At 35.9% G+C, this 19767-nt stretch overlaps 1 long non-coding RNA gene across 2 annotated transcripts in view; it reads right to left on the bottom strand.

Annotated features, from left to right (window-relative positions):
• Positions 1-1838: 1838 nt before the first annotated feature.
• Positions 1839-19767, bottom strand: part of LOC142058350 (uncharacterized) — a 50415-nt gene continuing 32486 nt past the window's right edge. Inside the window, exons 2-6 of one of the 2 annotated variants that reach the window (XR_012660926.1) lie at positions 18715-18775; positions 18103-18188; positions 17239-17562; positions 9631-9704; positions 1839-2738 (exon numbers count right to left, since the gene is read on the bottom strand). This is a non-coding gene — a long non-coding RNA (uncharacterized LOC142058350). The remainder of the gene's footprint in view (positions 2739-9630; positions 9705-17238; positions 17563-18102; positions 18189-18714; positions 18776-19767) is intronic. The other variant, XR_012660927.1, reaches the window with a different exon arrangement.

Raw genomic sequence — 19767 nt, 5'->3', positions numbered from 1 at the left:
GTGTCTGATATGACACAACAAGGAAGTCTGTTTTTTACTATATTTTTCTGATGTAGTAGTAAAAGTACACAAAGAGAACTGTAGAAATCTTTTGCAAATTCTTTTCTTCTAATGTCTCAAAAAATAATTCTAGTGAGAATTTGGGAATTTTTCTAAAAGAAGAATTTAACTGAATTTACTAATCTCAGCCTATTTCAGTAATGCAATTCTCAACCATTAAAAATGCAAGCAGGAACAGGGAAATTAAAGTTGATATGTCAGCTGTTAAGAAAGTCCAGTTTTAGCAACAGTTTTTACTCAAACTGACTTTACTAAATATTTACTTTAGAATCGAACAGTGGCTCTGTTTAGAGAAATACCACATTCCCTACATCCAATAAGTACATTGTGAAAATGTTAACAGATTTCTAATAATTGTTACATATTTCCAAGTAAGTTTGAGAAATGGCAACAAACAATACAAGCATAAGATAAATTGAGTTAAATTTAATAATCATGTGCATATATGAGACTTATTCATAACCCTTACAGAAAACTGTCTTAAGACTCAGAAGACACAGGGCAAGTACATTTTAGCTTCGTACTTATCCTCCTACAATTTGCAAGGGCAAAAGAGGATTTATGAACAGAAGCATAACAGGAAATAGCTTAAATGAGCTGTATTCAATAAATATTTATGTAAATATAAATACATACAGGATTATTAACATTGTGTTTGATGGTAAAGACATTTTTCTGGCAAGCAGCAAGAAATCTGTTTTCTCAGGCTTCAACACTGACAGGAGTTAGTACAATTTTTATATGAAATCTACTCCAGTACTTGCTTTTTAGAGAAAGGATTATAAGGATCAAAATAATGTTTCCATAATTCTGTGAAAAATCTGCCTAATACTGGTTATAAACACATTACAGATTATATGAAATAATGTTTTAACCATAGCTTCTACCATAAATGCTGTTGATGGTCCCTACTGAGAAACTGAACTCCAAGGATCATGGATCATTCAATATTCACGTATCACAAAAAAATTGACTTTATTGCTGATACTACTCATTAGCTACATTGATCTGACAAAAGTGCAAGATATTTCTCAGGTGTAACTAAAGAATTAAACTACTTCCATGTTTCAGCATATGAACATAGTTACATATTAAGTTTCCAGGATAAAAACATTATAGATGTTACAAGTCCTTTTTTCAGAACAAAAACAATTTAAAAATCAGTCTCCTTCATGCAGATCTTACAAGATACACTTTGTTCTGAATAACATATATGATAAGTTACTTCATTCCTTTATGACTTTACTAAGGAATATGTACAAATTTTGTCATAGTTTGAGAGATGAAAACATTCTTATGTTTTTATTTTATTTATTTTAATATATTTCAGCTTGTTGTAAAAATCAGATCAGTTATGGAAATTTCTTACTAAATTGAGAATTAGTTTTACTGTCCAATAATATTCGTGCAAAGCTTGATATTTTCATTTTAAATACATGATCAGAGAAGAAAAATGCTATCAGAACTTACAAATCATTCTGTTTTGATTCTAATTTAGAGATCATTCAAATGGGAGTAAAGTAGGCTAGATCTCTCCCACGAGGAAATAATTATATGGACAAAATTGTCTTAGTATGTTTAATTCTTTACAGTACAAGGAATTTTCATGTTCTACATATGACCACAGTTTTTTGATTGCCCTATCCAAACATAAATGCTCTTAGTAATAGCTCAAAATGCCATTAACTTGTTAATGTTTATATAGTAAAGAGAGAAAGGAATATTTACCTTCATATTTAATATTTCATTATTGTTAATATTTTATCAATTTTATAAGAATTTTAAGATAAGATAACAATCTGTGTTCAGTTCTAAGCTATCTTGGCATTATATCAAGTTGACAGATAAATCAATATAATTGATAATCTGCTTTCTGGTGTAACTAAGTATCAAGTGGACCTTAAGTCATCTGAGGAAAACTGATAGCTTTTTATATTGTGACTTGCTTTAACTGTGTCACTACTGCACAGCAGAACTTCATTCTTAGAAAAGCTATGAGTCATAGAAAGGATCATTTTCACTCCAATTATCAGGTGGTTATATTAACATGAAAACTACCAGGACACCAAGACAGGACAAAGAAATTAGGCTCTTCCCTTCAATATTTTTCCTTTCTTATTTTTTTTCTGTAAAGAAAAATCCATACATTTCATGCAGTCCTCAGCACAGAACAATGCGGAAGTGAGGGTAAAAACTGGTATGTATTCAGTGTAGCTGAGCAGTGTTACAATTGCACATCTATTTCCACTAAAACAAGATCATCTTCTTGTGCAGATATCTTTGCCCCTTAAACATTTCTAAATCACTGTGCACAAAAAAAGCTAAGCCCCTCAAATATTCTATCCCTGCTTGCTGACATGTCCCATCGTTGGTACCTGAGCACAATAAAAAGGCACCTCCATATCCTAAATCTCCCTCCCTCAAGTAAATATTTAACTCAAGCCTCTCAGAAACACACTGGAGACTACTCTTATTTGAATAACATGGTCAGAGGAGGTCCAATGAATATACCATTATATTGTAAGTAAGCATTTAGACTTCTTACTCAGGAGCTGGTGGAACTTGGGTAAATTTTTCACTGTCTGAAGAGTTTCAAGAGTGTGACTGCCACAGGAACTCACCAGGCTTTAGCCTCCAGCTGATTTCGTTGTGTATATGATAAGCACAATTAGCTCCTCCTGTTCAGAGGAAAGAAGAAAACCAAACAAAGAAATAAAACAAAACAAACAAAAAGCAAACACACACCCCCACACTACCCCCAAGAAAAAAACCCAAGCACCTAAAAAGACTAGGAATGAGTAAGAATAAGCTTTGCTTTGGAAGACTGAGTCCTGAGATTTAGTTTTTGCTTGAAGCACTTTGTAGATGACATAAGAGTTATGATTTAGTTCAATATTAGCATGTGTCTAAACCACAGAAAACACACTTATATAGACAATTCTAACTCTATATAGCTCTACCAGAGCTAGCCAACATGTCTGACTAAGATTTTGAAGATTTGGAACTTTGCATCCTTGGAGGAGTTGAGATTTATGTCACAGGTATATATACATGTAAAATATATGTTTTAGATTTAGGGGCTTCTATTCTGCTCAAAATCCTCCTCAGATGCTTAAGGTTTTTTTGTAGAAGTTTTGGATTGTTTGAAATTTTCAGCTGGCCACCTACTACATCATTATGTACAGTATCTTTAGTATTCAAGGTTTCAGAGGGCTGAGCCATGCCTAATAATAAAACATTTTTAAGTGCTTAGACTTCTAGTGAATTCTTAATAAAGCCAAATTTTCCTGGCTATTGGGTATTCTTACAAAAGGTTTTACAAATTTTATTTAAGAATTTTCTATAGCAGCCATTTTTTGGGGGCTTTTTTAGTTTTTTTTAAAAAATTGCCTTTATTAGTAACCAAATTCTTTTGTTTCAAGTAAAATTTCCTGCAAAGGTTATAATACCTGTTCTTTATAAGGACTTTAACAATCTGCCTAATATCATTGTAACGTCTTTCTGGTCAAGATATAAATGATAAATCCTGTGCTCTGTGTAAACGACGTTGTTAGATGCTGATTCCCTTCAAACTGATACAATCAGGTTTATTGAAGTAATCTTTAGGGTTCTTGCTAGATGTACATTGCATTTCACAAGCAGATTCAGTATTTTCCAAAACTTTTGCAATGTAAGCCATTTTTGCCTTGTGTTTTCAATGTGATAGAATATACATTTAAAAATATACACTTTAATGAGAGAAATCACCAACTTGCAGAGAGCAAAAACATTTCCTATAAACAGGCCTGTGAAGACCAACTCACTTTGACAAACAGCACACAGAATATTTAAGGTTTTGTTTTTGTCTTTTAAGGACAGTAAAGCCATCACACAAAATCAAAATATTTGATGGCTTTAGGTAGAGAAAAGCCAAAGAAGGACTCAGTGAAAGATGTATATGTGAGAAACACCTTAGAATCATAGAATCATAGAATGGTTTAGGTTGGGAAAGACCTTCAGAGGTCATCTAGTCCAACCCCCCTGAGTGATGTTCCCCTTAAGTGGGACACCTTCAACTAGATCAGGTTGCTCACAGCCCCATCCAACCTCACCTTGAAGGTTTCTAGGGATGGAGTGGATTACAAAAGGAAGAACTATGTTTCTCTATGCCACTAATTGTTGCAGTGCTTGGAAACTCCAAGGACAGACTAGAAATTTTTAACAGGTAACATTGTAGTGGGTGTCATGGCCTTGCAGAAGGATCTAGACAGATTGGAGCATTGGGCAATTATCAATGGGATGAAATTTAACAAGAACAAATGTGGAAGTGGAGAGGGAGATGCTGATTTCTTCTCCTTGACAGGGCATGTGGGTATGCTCAAAGCTGTGTCAGGGACTCACAATCCTCTACTTCTGAACTAGTACATTTCACTGATGCCAAATTGTCAATTCAAAATCATAACCCCACAAGTCTGAAGCCAGCACCAAATAATTAGCTCATCTAGACATAATGACAGGGTCATGCATGCAACATAAAAAATATGAGACACAGCATGCTTACTGGTCCTAATCCCTTAAATGTTCACATTAAAGTTCCAGAAAAAAGCATTAAGACTTTGTTTGGATTGTATGCTTTTTTGTGAACGCCAGGATGCTCATCCAGGCATGGGAACAGAGTTTAGGCAAAGCTTCAATTTGAAATATTTTAACTCTGAACAAACAGTGCTCAGTCCTATGAAAGCTAAATAATTAAAGGAAATCACTTCTAGTGTGTCAATATCTACCCAGATAGTGTGGACTATGCAAATGTGCAGATCCTTGCAAGCATTTCTGACTATGCACATTTAATGATGACATCTGCCCTTCCCTAAATCAAGATTTCAATTTTATACAGTTTAAATACTTAGTCTACAAAAGCAAATCTTTCCTCATTTAAGTGAAGTTTCAGAAGACTTGGTACCAGCATTGTTTCACCTTTGAATGTACTTAAATTAATAATATGTTGTATCTTTAGATTCTACGGGATGTATTCTTCATCTTAACCAGCAAACCTATAAAGGTAGTTATAAATTTATGACTCTGACACAATACTGTCTGAATATTCCATGATTCTATGGCACTGTGTCTGTCATAGAGGAAAAGCATAGTGTCTAACCTCCTAAAAGGAGGATTTTTGCAGTACAAATCAAAATTCTCTGAAAGCTCTAAGTGAATCATCTCTTGTAATGCTTTGCTGTCCTGAAATCCAAATAGTGCTTCAACTTTATGAAGATTTTTCTTAGTATTAAAAAAGTCACATGACTATCTTGAGCGAATATTAATAGCCTTTGTGAGTAAAATAATTGTGACTCCTTTTTTTCATGAAAACAAATAAACTCTTATTTCTGCAGCCTCTAACATTTACAGAATCCTAAAAGGTGTAATTTGTCAGATATAATAGTTGGACTCAAATATCTGACTGGAGTGTAAAGAAGTCACGGAGGACATCTCATGTCTAAAACATCATGAGCACTACACTATCAGACCACTGGTGAAGTCAGATATTGGAAAAACATTTAACCAATATTTTCAATTTCTTTTTAGTATCACAAAGATGCTGATTTTTTACACTAAATTTCACATACTAACATGCCAGTGTGATGTTGTATTAAAAAGTTTTATATTAAACTTTAGAAAACTGGTTTAACTTTACCAGTTTGTCTTCCTTTCGCTAAGGTTATCTCATTTGTGATCTGTTTTGGGACAAAAATGTAAATACTGTTGGTCACTATAGCAGCTGCTTCATTTCTCTTCCTGTGTTTAGTACCCTGACAGTATCTTCCTTCAGTTGATTACTGTGTTTTAATGTTGCAGCCAATTCAGGAATAGTGTAGAACATTAAGTTTCTTTCTATAAAAAAAAATTAAAAAGGAAAAACTCATTTTGTATGTTCATATGAAAGCCTTTTCTTACCAATTTAAATAAATATAATGTATGCACAGCAAAATAATTTCTCTGAAACTCTTTGAAAAAAACAGCTTTCACTCCTTAAATTTATATTTTGTTCCAAAGATTCAAGATCTTTTTTTCAAGGGCTTACAGCATTTCTGTAGTATTCATTTTACTATGGGATACCATACCGCAAACAATAATATTGTGACATCAACACATCACTTTTCTCATGAACATTTGGGAAATTTAAAATCTCATAAAATGTGAGTCACTTTTACAGTTTTGAAGCCCCCTAATATTCCTTTTCTACATGTATTTGAAGTCTTCCATTGCTTTCCAGACTTCTGAGCTGTAGGCAGTCAGATTAAAAAGTAATCCTAAGAATCTAGAACCAGAAGACAAGACTAACTTTGTCCTAACTGCCGTAATCACTAAACCATAGTCTGATTCCCTTTTCCTTCCTGTCCTTCTCACACTCTTGGTGGCACAGTGGTCTAGTTTCTCTCTACACAGATCACTTGATAGTTTGGTCACCATGTCATTTTTCTGAAGGGTAAGGTGTTCATAGGTTTCAAAGGATCCAGAAATTGAGGGTTTCCAGAGAGAAACTTTTTCAGAAAAGTATAACCCATCATGGGCTGTGTTTTCAGTGAAAGGGACAGTGTCTTTGTGTTGGACATGCCTTGAACATTGCTCTTAGGGATACAAATAGAGGATGGGCACAAATCATCCTGATGCCTGATTTGTGAAGGAATTTAGATCAGAGCTAACATGCATAGAAACCTAAATATAAGTAAACAGAGAACTCTGTAATACAAAACATAGATGTTAAACTTATTTATGCATGCAGTAGTTTTTGTTACAGGTGAAGGGGGAACACTTAGGATCTCAGTTTTAAGTACAGGTGCTAACATTCTGTCTAAGCCCATCTTAAACCTGAAGCAATTCCACCCTCTGTCCTTACTCCTGCTTTTACTTGATATTGAACATCCAGTACACATAGTGCCCAAAATGATATGTCAAATAAAGGAGGAAGTGATATTTGGCTTTAGTCTTAATTACTCAAGTTTTTTGCCAAGAGAATACTAGAGCAAAGTCAGCAGAATAGTATTCAATGGATATTAAAGATGTTTATTTTAATTAATTTATCCAAACTCTTTCGGAGGTTATAATTTGCCTTGTAGCCATCTGAAATCAGAAACTTATTTCTACCCAATTACTTAATCATGGGGGTTTACTTGATTTCAGATTTCCTTCCTCCATTTCCACAAGGGAGTGTTATTTCTGCCTGAATTTCAGAGAGTGTATTAAGATAAGAATTATTTAGCAATTGACGTGTTCTTAATGATAAACCATTAGGGAAATCTTTTTGTCTTTTGAAGACATAATACTTAGAGGAAAAAAAATCTCTTATCTCTCTTTTGCTTTGCTATTTTCTACAATGAGTTGAAGATGTGGGTTTTGATATCATGCTGGAGGACTGGTGTTTCCTTAAATGAAGGCCACCTTTGTATACTGACCTATTTCTACAAGTATTTTCTTTAATAAGTATTTCTGTTTAGTATCTCCACTTATTATTCTCTCTCAGAGATTCTGTAATCGTGTAACTAAGTGAAGCTTTTATGTCACACTGAAATTAACTGTTTTGTTGTTTGAAATATGTAATCTCTGAAATACATGATCATTTACAATTTAAGTGTTCTGTAGAAACAGAGTTGCTGCTGGGTCTAATGAAATATCACCTGATAAACAGATTCCTTCTTGCCTTAGTATAGTAAATATTCTAGGGCCAAATCCAGACCCCGCCTACAAAAATTTTGCACAAAATTGTATCCACTCATTTAATGTCCAATAGGGCTCCAAAAATCAGTTGTCACCAGCTTAATTACTGTCAGAGAAATATAATTAAATCTTTGTCTTTTGCTGCATTTAATAGATTCAGTGTTTACTATTTTAAAAAATAAGTAATAATCAACAAGACAATGTTTCAGTGGTTTAATGTCAATTTCTAAAAATGTGAATGCATGATTTTTTTTCAGATGGGTTCCTAATTATGAATTATGTCCAAAACACCTCAATTTTAATAAGGTAAATGGATAACTCTCTGTCTTTGTGCACATTCTTTTTTATAGCAATACGAGAGAAGCTGGTTAGTACAGTTATGAAAACAGAGGAGTTTTTATTGTACACTTCTGTTTTGAGTTATTTATATGACCCTGCTTTTTGTAGCTGCCTTCCTATAGAAAAATGTCTATCTCACCAAAGGCAGGTGCAAACTCTTCAGCAATTAATGTTTTCAAGACCTCAGCTGAGAAAAAGCATCTTGTTAGGAGTGGAAAGATTAACTGGCTGGTTTGTATTAGACCAGGGTGAAATATAGAATTTGAGTTTGTTTCCATACACTGATGTTATTTTTAAGGGTCATCTAAAACAATGAAATAATCAGAAAGCAAGAACACCTTTCTTATGCAGAAAGGCTGAGAGAGTTGAGGTTCCTTAACTTCGAAAAGAGAAGGCTTCAAGGAGACCTTTATGCAGCCTTTCAATCTATAAAGGGGGCTTTAAGAAAGGTGGAGAGAGAATTTTTATCAGGGCCTGAGTGACAGGGTAAGGGGCAACAGTTTTAAGCCCAAAGAAGGTAAATTTAGACTGAACGTAAGGAAGACATTTTTTTCAATGAGGGTAGTGAGACAATGGGACAGGTTTCCTGGAGAAGTTGTGGATGTCCAAACACTATAAGTGTTCAAGGTCAGGTTGGACAGGACTTTGAGCAACTTTATCCAGTGGAAGATGTCCCTGCCCATGGCAGAAAGGTTGGACTAGATGATCTTTAAAGGTCCCTTCCAAGCCAAACTATTCTATGAATTATGTTTTCCATGGTAGCATCTACTAATTCCACCTAAAATCAGTTGTACTGTGAATGTTACAGATAAAGTGTGTCCCAAATTATTTGTAGCCTAATCAAATATGAAAACAAAGATATTAAAAAGGAACATTCCTAATTTCATATTTTACAGGTGACGAACTGAGACAACCAAGAATTTCCTCCCTATTAAGATCTGACTTTACATTAACTGCCCTGAAGCAGAATATTGCTTGTTACAATTTCAGTGCACACAGTCCATGAACCTAATTTCTCTTACGTAATGCAGGCAATAAATATGCCATTTGAGTATGGTTGCATATGTATTATACATGTGTAATTTAAAGTCTTAAATGGTCTTATTCAGTAAAGATAAATTAATAATTTATATGCAGTAACAGCAACCCAGACTACAGATGCTAATGCCCAGAGAAACACATTTTGAATAACGTAATAAGAATCAGTTGTTAGTGTCACCTCTTATTTTTCCTGTTGAACATGCTTTGTCAAAAAAAAAAAATTGCATTAATCTCTGTACTCCTTTTAGACTTTCTAACAATTTTATTTATTTATTTATTAGAAATACAGTTCTAGAGTCTTAATATCTGCCACTCTGTAAATCACTACAGCACACTGGAAAGCTCCAAACTGTCACTGGTGATGTATTAATTGGTAGTTATCATCCTAATCTTGGAGCAATAAGAATCAAGAATTACCAAGAAATTATACTTTCTGGGGAAGATTAAGATTAGTTTCCACCTTCTTCACCAAAATAAGCACATCCAAGAGTAACTCACATATTGCCTTGATTTTCCAGGGTCTAGTCATCTTTCCATTTCTCCAGCATTCCGGATACATAAGAAATGTAAGGCTGCACAGAAAAGAAATGCAACTAAGACATTTTCCTAACAGTTTCTTGACAAGAAGTATTAGCTTCTATAAATGGTGAAGTGCTTATACAGGAATTAAATGTTTTCCCAGTTTACTATAGAATGAAAACTAAGGTATAGAAAGCAACTCATGTAACATTTTGTAGGCCACTAACAGAGACAGGAATAAAATGAAACCTTTTAGACTTCATCTCCATTTCCTATGTAATTGCACCTGGCAGGTATCTTTTTCCTACTGAGAATAAAACTTGTAAAATTTACATATGCTTTATATACAAACATGTAAAAATTGTAATCTTTACAAAATGAAATCCTAAGTATATAATATATGGAAATAACTGAAAAAGAATTAACCAAAGTGTAAATTTGACCACTCAGTGTGAATTAACAGGTTTATTCTGTTATTACCTACCTACAAAGAAAACAGCATGACAAATTTTGAAAAAGACTTTTGAAACTCCATTGTCCTAACTTTTCTCACTGGTACCGAAAAAGGTAGTTTTAGGCTCTGAAGTCTATTTACAAAATTGATTTAAGTACAGATTCTCAAAGATTTTTAAGGAACTACCGGGAGTTTTGGTTCTTAAATAGCTATGAAAAGGCAAGGTAAGGCAGCTATGATTTTGATGCTGAGCAGCTCCCCTATTCCTTCAAACTTAATCCCAAGTGGAAGTGCAAGGCCACTTAACTTCTCACTGAAAAGCTCTTGTACTAGATGTTTTCAACCAGGACAGATTGAAATAGTTCTCTGATAAGGTCTTTTACAACGCAACACCTAAGATCACTGAGCAAACATGAGGTGCATACATGCAGCTCTTGTAACTGATTCACTTACACAGAGCGGATGGCTATTGCCATTAGCTCATTACAGCTAATTAAGGAATGTAAAAAAGTTTGTCTTGCCCTAAATTGAAAATAGGTAGTATCAGCATGCATAGGATGGTGAATGTGTAGCTAGCTGTAAGGTCAGGAAGATTCACAAATATAGTAATAATATTTAGAAACAATATTTAAAAGAAGCTTTTAAATTTATAATCTTTTTTTCTTATACAAGCAGGAAGAAAAAATGGTTACTCAAAGTGTGTAAAAGATTCCTTACTTGTTTGTTTTCAGACTTAAGGTGTTTAAACCATGTCTCTTATATTCTTGGGTTTTATCCTCTTCCTTCCTTAGTATAAGAGAAATCTGTGTGTACTTTGCCTCTTTGTTCTTATTGATGTTTAATGGTAACATAGTAGATGATTGAGCTTTCCTAATGTTTTTTCCATTCATTCTACTTTTTCAGCCAATTGATTCTTTAACAGCTATTATCTTCTCAATCCAAAATAGCTGGTCTATAAAAGCCAACAATTGGAAAGTTGTTGGTTTTTCATGACTGCAATAAATTAGCTGTAAGCAATTAATTTAGATCAGAAAATGCAAATGCATCAACAACACTCTTAACTGCTGAAGCATTGTCTACCGACATTAGTGGAAAGGTTATTATTGACTGGAACAGGCTTTGGAGCAGACCTTTAACAGGAAAGAAAAAGGCAGATATGAGCTAGAGAAAAAAAGCAATAAGCTAATAGATTTATTTAAAATTCACTTTCTTTGTTAGATTGAATGTAAGTTCAACTTTTCTTTTTCTGTTCGTAGTTTTAAGTAACATGATAACTCATATGGAAAGTCTAATGACGATTGTGCATATCTGAAGCTCAGAAGTCTTACTGAACTGTTAAGTTACTGCAGAAACTGTAGAAAATATTCAAAAGAATTCTAGAGGTTTTTAAAAAAAATTAAAAGAAAACCCATACCCTCTCAGCTATAGCCAATAGTTGCTGCAAACTGATTTTTTGAATCTTTGTCTGATTTAACATGTTATATCACATTATAGTAAATCTCATTTGTCAATATTATCCTGAGAAGCAGAGGTGTACAGATTAGTCTCAGACATTTTTTACTTTTGATAAATACACAGGAAAAAGAGCTCAGCAAATTACTTGACTGAAAGTTTTTTAAACTGCCTATGGAATTTCAGTGTGTTGAAGAAAATAAAAATTCTGGTTTTCTCGTTAACATGTCTTATGAGTATACAGAACAAAAGGAGCCAAGGGTGAAAATAGTTGGTTTTGCTAATAACCTTATTCTAGCACTGTGCAGCTCTCTACCAGTCTACATGTTTATAAGCTGTCTGCCAAATGGGTAATGTGTTTTTCTCTGTGTATTTAATAGCAAATAAATTTAATTATAAAAGGCCAGTTTTATGCTTACTGACTAAGAAAGCTAAGGGTTTTTTTCTAAACAAGTGAAAATTGTCATTTCCAAGAGTGAGAGAAAGTTAATCTGGTTTTCGAAAGTACCTATCAAATACACACAAGAAGCTAAGTGTCAATACCATCTCCAGGATTCTTTCAAATCATCCCTTTTATGCTAAATAGTTCAAAGAGATTTTACGGAAGAAATCTTGAGTGATGTGATTTTAGAACCCTCAGGTCAAAACATTAATGAAGTATCAGAGATTTTGTCTTTATTTCCTGGCATTGCAACTCAAAGGTTATGTTTTGCCATACCAGGATCTGGAAGGTTTAATGGGAAAGGGTAATAATATGACTCTGGATTTATGAAGGGTGAATAAGCAACCAGAGATCCTTGTTTAGGAACACATCCGTTTCTAATGCAGCTACATTGGAAGTCTGTACACCAGGAGTCTGCCTAGGATGCAAGAATATGACCTCCTGAAGCATCTTTCTCAAAGCTATTTCTGTATCTCTGATAATTTATAATATTTTTCTAATAGAAACATGATTTTTAAACTGCACTGGACTGCTATATTTAGGGATTGCTACAGACAACTGGAAAAAACCACCAGTTCTACTAAAATTGATGGACATTTTTATGTAGCATGATTCCTACTTATTTTTCTTCCTTGGTAAAGTCCAGCCTACAAAGGAAGTCCTCATCTGAGAAAATCAAATTACTAAGAGCTGGGTGGAAAACTGCTTCTATCTGAAGAAAGCCATTTTAAAAATTGTGTCTACGGCATAGCAAATAAAGTACTTTGTAAAATAGTTCTAATATTTTCAAGAATAGATCATGGCTCTAAATAAAATTCTTTTCACATTTATTAATTGAAAGTTGTTTATTCATCCACGCTGGGATTAACTGTTCTACAAAAGATATTTTTACCTTATTTTTGTCTAAATTTAAAGCTGCATGTTTCTAAACAGTGGCAGCATAGAAACATTCACCTTTGTAATCTTGAGATCTCTCTTACAATACAGTATTCTATGTCCCCTTACCTGGTAAACTTTTACTTTCTAGCTAAATGATCACATTAATCGCTTAATAGGCTTGTCATTACTCTTATAGAAGTAGCTGAGAGTAATTTCAAAGACTTGCTTCATAAAAAGAAATGAGTTCAATAGAAGTTGTAAACTAGTCTGGCACATATGTCTTAAAGATACTTGATTACCTATTTAATTTTCAACTCTTCTGTGATGGGGGAAGACATCCAGCAGGTGTACAAAACCAGAAACTGATTTAACATACCCTATAGAAGAACTTTCATAGAAGACTCTAGGACCTGTGACAACCCACAACAGTAACAAAAGGCAATAACTGTAGGGATTTGAAGAAACTGGTTTCAAGAATAGGCAGATGGCTAGAGGAACAAAAGGTTTCTGAGGCTTCCTCATGCTGCTGTTGGGGTCCATTCAGTAAAGCTAAAAAGGGTTTAAGAGCTGCTAAAAGGAAACTTCTGAGTGCTGGTGAGACAGTTTGATGTTAAACCAGGCACGAGCAGATCACTGCTATGTGCTGAATTACCATCACTCTTAATTTCTAAGCAGAGATATAACAAAGGAATCATTGTGGTGTGCTCCATGTATGATGAATAGGTCTTTGCATACATTTTATAACAGTATGCGTTGTTGCAGTTACCTTGGGGTTAGGTAAGCTATTTTACCACATCTCTGCTGGCTAGCATTGGCAACAAGAGCAAGCTCTAGATAAGGCTATATTGATTATTGTTAGGGGTTGCTCAGTCTGGTAGCATGATAGATGTGGAGTTGTAGTGGCTCAGTGCCTCCAGCTGAAGCCTCTGGCAAGGCTGAGAAGGTTCTCCACTGGTGCATACACACACACACACACAAATGGCTAGCCACGCTGATCAACACTGACAGAAAACTGTGCCTTAATTGGCACTGATGTAAACGCACACCCTGCTTACATGCAGCATGGATGGCCTGACCCTGTTCCTTCCCTCTAACTAATCAGCACTGAAGTCCACTTGTGGGATATACATGTACCTGCACAAAACTGGTAACATTCCAGTAGCTGGATTCAGGCCCTGAACTGACCCCATAAACTTCCCAGTTCCTAGTATGTGAGTACATGAGCTTCCAGTGTTTGTTGCCACACTCTGGTTGCACTCAGACCTCCTGTCCTACTCTTTGCCTGTTTCTGCTTGATGTTAACTAGCACTCACCCACACCCATTCAGAACAAAGGGCACCCACACAGCAAGTAGTATAAGAAATTTCTCAGCAGTTTTCCCATGCTTGTTGTCCCCCACACATCCCCCAGTACATCTTGATCTTTCCACTTCCTTGGCTTTTGTTGTTCTGGATATCCCATACTATATTCTACATTCCCACAAAACCTGTAATAAATTCCACGGTAAATTTTGTACACCCCCAAATGCTCTTCTCCTGTATCCCATATTGAAGCCTGTTGGCAATAACCCATTTGTGCCTGCAACACATTCTGGGGGTTTCTTTGGTTGGCTTATCTTGGTGTGTTTCCCAGCAGTGACAAGGGGTCATTCTCTCCAGATAGCCCCAGAGGAGTGGAGAAAGGCAGTAATGCTAGGGTTCCCCTGCCTGCCATTGTTCCTCTGATCCTTGATGGGATTTATGTTTATGGTGATTTGCCTTCAATCACACAACCTAACAATTACATTTCGTTTCCAAAAGATGCATACTTCCCATTTTTATATTAGATCTTTCACTGAAAATCTTGTGAATTTTTACTAATGGAGCATTGTGTAGTTTAAAATAAATGGGGGAAAAGCGTGGAGGAGGGTAGAAGACAAAGAAAACCACAAGATCAGACTTAGTCAAACGTTTTTGAACAGTACTCTACCTTTTCAAAGCTTATTTTGCAAAAGTTAGGGACTTAATGAAATTGCTGATTTGTTTGTTTCCTTCTTGTTTTTCTTTTGAATTTCCAACACACTTAAAATGTAGATGAATGTGAGAAACATTTACTCTGTTCACTGCTCAGTAAATTGTTCATAAATTCTCAGTTTTACTGAAAATTCCTGGGAGAAAGGGCTCAAAAAGGCAGTCCTTCTTCACTCCTCCCAACCACAGATGCACATCCTCTGGAAGATGATGTGGATGAAATAATAAAAAAAAGAAAGTTTCATAGAAATATAATGCTGCACTTAACATCTAATCTCCCATTTTGCATGTGTTTGATGGCTAGAGAGGATTGGTGGAAATTATATGGGGGGAAGGTAATTTATACAGGCTTATTGATATTTCCCTAGTGCAGGAAAATTGGGATTATGAATCACAGTTCTGTGATGGCCTATTGTCACAGGCTTTTAAAAACATAATGTCAAATTAGGCTTATTTAAAATTTCTGTGTCTCTCTCATTCATTCTGGAGACCTGATGTCATGACAGAATCTTCTGTTAGGTCAAAAACATAACTATGACATTCTGAGAGTGAGGTAAGGCTAGGTCTTTCTGACCAGTTACTACCAGGTCAGCACTTGTAACACTGGAGTACAATGTTACATTTCAGAAATTCCATCTTTCTGATGTTCTGCTAAGCCAAAGGCCATTTCACCAGCTTCTCATCTCTAGCTTGCTGGATTAGTGTCAAAAAGATACCTCTCACTGTCAATACCTACACATCTCCAGCTCACTGAAGTATGGCCAAAGCAGAGGTTCTTAGAGCATCATTGTCTTGGGAAGCAAAATGGTGGAGGAAGACAGTAGCAGCCAAATCTCAACTAAGTTCTTTTGTCAGTTTTGAAGGAACGTGAATATGGAATAACTACATCTGCAGGTGCCCTAGATCAAGAGGCATTTGTCCCAAGTCAGAAAAACTTCATCATATGAAAATGCTTTCATTTTGAAGAAAACATCAAGTTGGCTTACAAGTAATAGTGGGGCACAAAGCCATTTATGAAAAGGTAGTTTAAGAAGAATGCATTTCAGATAAAAAATTTCCCTCAGTTACTGCTTTTTGTCAAGTTTGATGAATATTGAGTTATAACAGCACATACTTTCATGTTCAAACATTGTGATTACAAGAACAAATCACAGGATCACTCATGGATCACAGCCACTCTTTGTAGAATTCATTCACTTTTTGTAGAATTCATTCATTCTGGAAAGCTCATAAATATTCAACATACTGCATACTGACTGTTCCTCATGACTACAGTATATTGATTTCTATATTTATGCCATAGACCCTTCTCAGTTTAAAAAGAATTTTTTCCCCAATAGACTGTAAATAATTGATATGACGTGCTTTCTCTTAATGTTTTAGAACTTTCTGAATTTGAATATTTTATCATTGACTTAGTGTAACAATGGAAACAGCATGTCGTGACTATCATAAAAGGTTACTCAAGGGAAAATACTCTTCTCCCAACACTTTCCAGATGTCTCATGACATGTATGGTTATATAGGAAAATACTGCTCCCTTTTTTCGTCATTACTCTTACAAAGGCAAATGTTGCTTAAATCTCTTCCCTGACCTCCAACAAAGTTTGTGTTTATGAAGAACTTTGCACTGAAAGCCAACCAACTTTTGTGGTGATCAGTGGCATGAAGTGTAGTTAGAGGCCAGTAACTAGCACTGTACTCCAGGGGTCAATACTGGGTCTGATCTTGTTTAATATCTTCATTAATGGTCTGGATGATGGGGAAGATTATGTACTCTCAGCAAGTTTGCAGATGACACAAAACTGGGAGGAGTGGCTAATATGCCAGAGGCTTGTGCTGCTATCCAGAGGGATCGTGACATCTTGGAGAAATGGGCTGACAGTAAACTCACTAAATTCAACAAGGAGAAATGCAAAGTCCTGCACCTGGGGAAGAACAACCCCAGGCACTTATGCTAGGGGCTACCCAGATGGAACACAGCTTGGCAGAAAAGGACCTGGGGGTCCTGGTGGACACCAGGTTGACCATCAGCCAGCAGCATGCCCTTGCAGCAAAGAAGGCTGATGGTAACCTGGGCTGCACTAGGAGTGACACTGACAGCAAGTTGAAGGAGAGGATCCTTCTGCTCTACTCAGCCCTGGTGACGTCACACTTGTAGTGCGGTGCCCAGTTCTGGGCTTCTCAGTACAAGAGAGACACAGACATACTGAAGAGAATCCAATGAAGGGCCACGAAGGTGATTAAGGGTTTGGACCATCTCTCTCCTTTGAGGAAAGACTGAGAGACCTGGGACTGTTCAGCCTGGAAAAGAGAGGGCTCCAGGCGATCTTATCAATGTATGCAAATACCTGAAGAGAGGGTGCAAAGAGTGTGGAGCCAGGCTCTTTTCAGTAATGCCCAGTGGCAGGACCAGAGGCAATGGGCACAAAATGAAACACAGAAGATTCCAGCTGAGCATCAGGAAACACTTTTTTCCTGTGAGGGTGACCGCACACTGGCACAGGTTACCCAGGGAGGTTGTGAATTCCCCATCTTTGGAAGTATTCAAGAGCTGTCTGGACATAGTCCTGGGCAACTGGCTCTAGGTGGCTCTTCTTGAGCAGGGGAGTGTTGAACTAGATGACCTCCAGAAGTCACTTCCAACCTCAAACGTTAGGTGGTTCTGTGTGGTTCTGTGAAGCAGAGAAAATGTATTAAATATGGTATTTAATCATTGATTTCAGATGCAACTGTATACACCTGAAGACTGTATTAATTCAAAGCACCCTAAAATGTTGCTAATTTAAGCAAACTCAGGGCAAATGAGAGCTTTCCTTTGGCTTCCCACTTGCTCTTGACAGATGTTCTCTATACATCTAGTGGAGTTCTTGGTTACTTAGCAGACTGGTTTTGTTATCATATTATGACCAGACATGTGCCCCATTTCTGAACTACTTTTCTCTAATTCTTCATTTCCTTTCATTATCAAGGTGGCCCCACTGGAAATCTTGAGACACTAGATTTCGCTGTTCAGTTTGAACAAGATCCTAAACGTGCTTAGACACTTATGCTCAAATTGCCAAGAACAAAAGGGAATGAATAGTTGTCAATTAGCTATTTCGAGATTCTGAACATAACAGATGCCAGAAGATGATGACCAAAAATATATTTTCTGTAACAGGCTAAAACTGGCAGATGAAACTGCAAAGATAAAACTTGCAGAAAATAATTACCTGGATTTTTCTATCTTCCTGTTGTGGTTTCACCCCAATCGGCAACTAAGTACCACACAGCCACTCGCTCAACTTCTCCACTCCGCCTGGGATGAGATGAGGGGGAGAGTAGGAAAAAAGAAGTAAAACCCATGGTTTGAAATAAGGACAGTTTAATAGGACAGCAAAGGAAGAGAAAATAATAATAATTATAATGATAAAGGAATACACAAAATAAGTGATGCACAATGCAACTGCTTACCACGCACTGACTAATGCCTCTCATCCCTGAGCAGTGAACACTGCCCCACCAGCCAAGTCCCCCCAGTTTATATGCTGAGCATGATGTCAGATGGTATAGAATATCCCTTTGGTCAGTCAGGGTCAGCTGTCCCGGCTATATTCCCTCCCATCTTCTCATGCACCTGGCAGAGCATGGGAAGCTGAAATGCCCTTGACTAGTGTAAACACTACTTAGCAACAACTAAAATATCAGTGTGTTATCAACATTATTCTCATACTAAATCCAAAACACAGCACTATACCAGCTACTATGAAGAAAATTAACTCCATCCAGCTGAAACCAGAACATTTTCCTTTTGATAAGTACATATAATCTTTTCAGAAACTAACCTGGTAGATTACAGGAGGCTTATTATACTTGTGCCGGATGCCCATGATGTTACAGCTCTGTCTGGAGTAGAAAGGGGAAAGGGTTGTCAAGCATTGGAAGAGGCTGCCCATGGAAGTGGTTGAGTCACCATCCCTGGAGGTATTTAAAAGACATGTAGACATGGCATTTAGGGACATGGTTTACTGATGTTAGGTTAATGGTTGGACTAGATTATCTTAAGGGTCTTTTCCAACCTAACTGATTCTATGATTCTATGGCTATTTAGAGGACACCAGCAAAGTTACTTGATTAAAAGTGAATATTCCAGAAGGTAGTTATTAGATCATATCTACAGTTAACTTGGTTTTGTCAATATGTTAAATGTGAAGGTAATAAACATTTCATTTCTGAGGACACAGTTTGAAGCACCTGTTGCACTGATACTTAAGGTTAGTCTCTCTCTGTTGTGCCTAATTCAGTAACACTAAAAGATAAGTGATTTCCTTTAATTATTTCACTGGTAGGTGCATCCACTGCTAGATGATGTAATTATCAATCCTCTGTTGCAGAAGTTCGGAATCAGATGGGAATATAAGAACATCTTTTATTTTTTGAGTATTAAAAAAAAAAACAAGGATGGAAAAGCTGCTGCTCTGCAAGTGAACCATATCCAAACAGAATCCATGTGATCCTCTTTGTTTTCAGAGCTCCTTGAAAAATAATAAAAAAAGAAGCCTGCTGTGCTTTAAGTAAAATGTGTTTTAAATTATCCATTTCTTCATTCTCAGCTTACCTGCAAAAACACCATATTAATTCTATATTGATACTAGACAAGGCGGCTCACCTAATGTATTCAAAATAACCTTCCCCAAACTAAATGTTCCATGAATAATGACTAATGACACAGGACCAGATTCATGATTCCATGTCTAAACAATAATCTTTGTTCAGAAAGCACATGTTTTGCAGACAGTATTTGTTATGTGCAGGAGGGAGAATCCTAATTCCTCTGCCCAGGTCCACATCAACTCAGTTCTCAAAATCTTGGTAGTGTTGATCGTTCATAATATGTA

Source organism: Phalacrocorax aristotelis, chromosome 6 (assembly GCF_949628215.1).
Source record: "Phalacrocorax aristotelis chromosome 6, bGulAri2.1, whole genome shotgun sequence".
Taxonomy (NCBI): domain Eukaryota; kingdom Metazoa; phylum Chordata; class Aves; order Suliformes; family Phalacrocoracidae; genus Phalacrocorax; species Phalacrocorax aristotelis.
The sequence above is the reverse complement of the archived record's forward strand: the minus strand, read 5'-3'. Positions and strand labels throughout refer to the sequence as shown.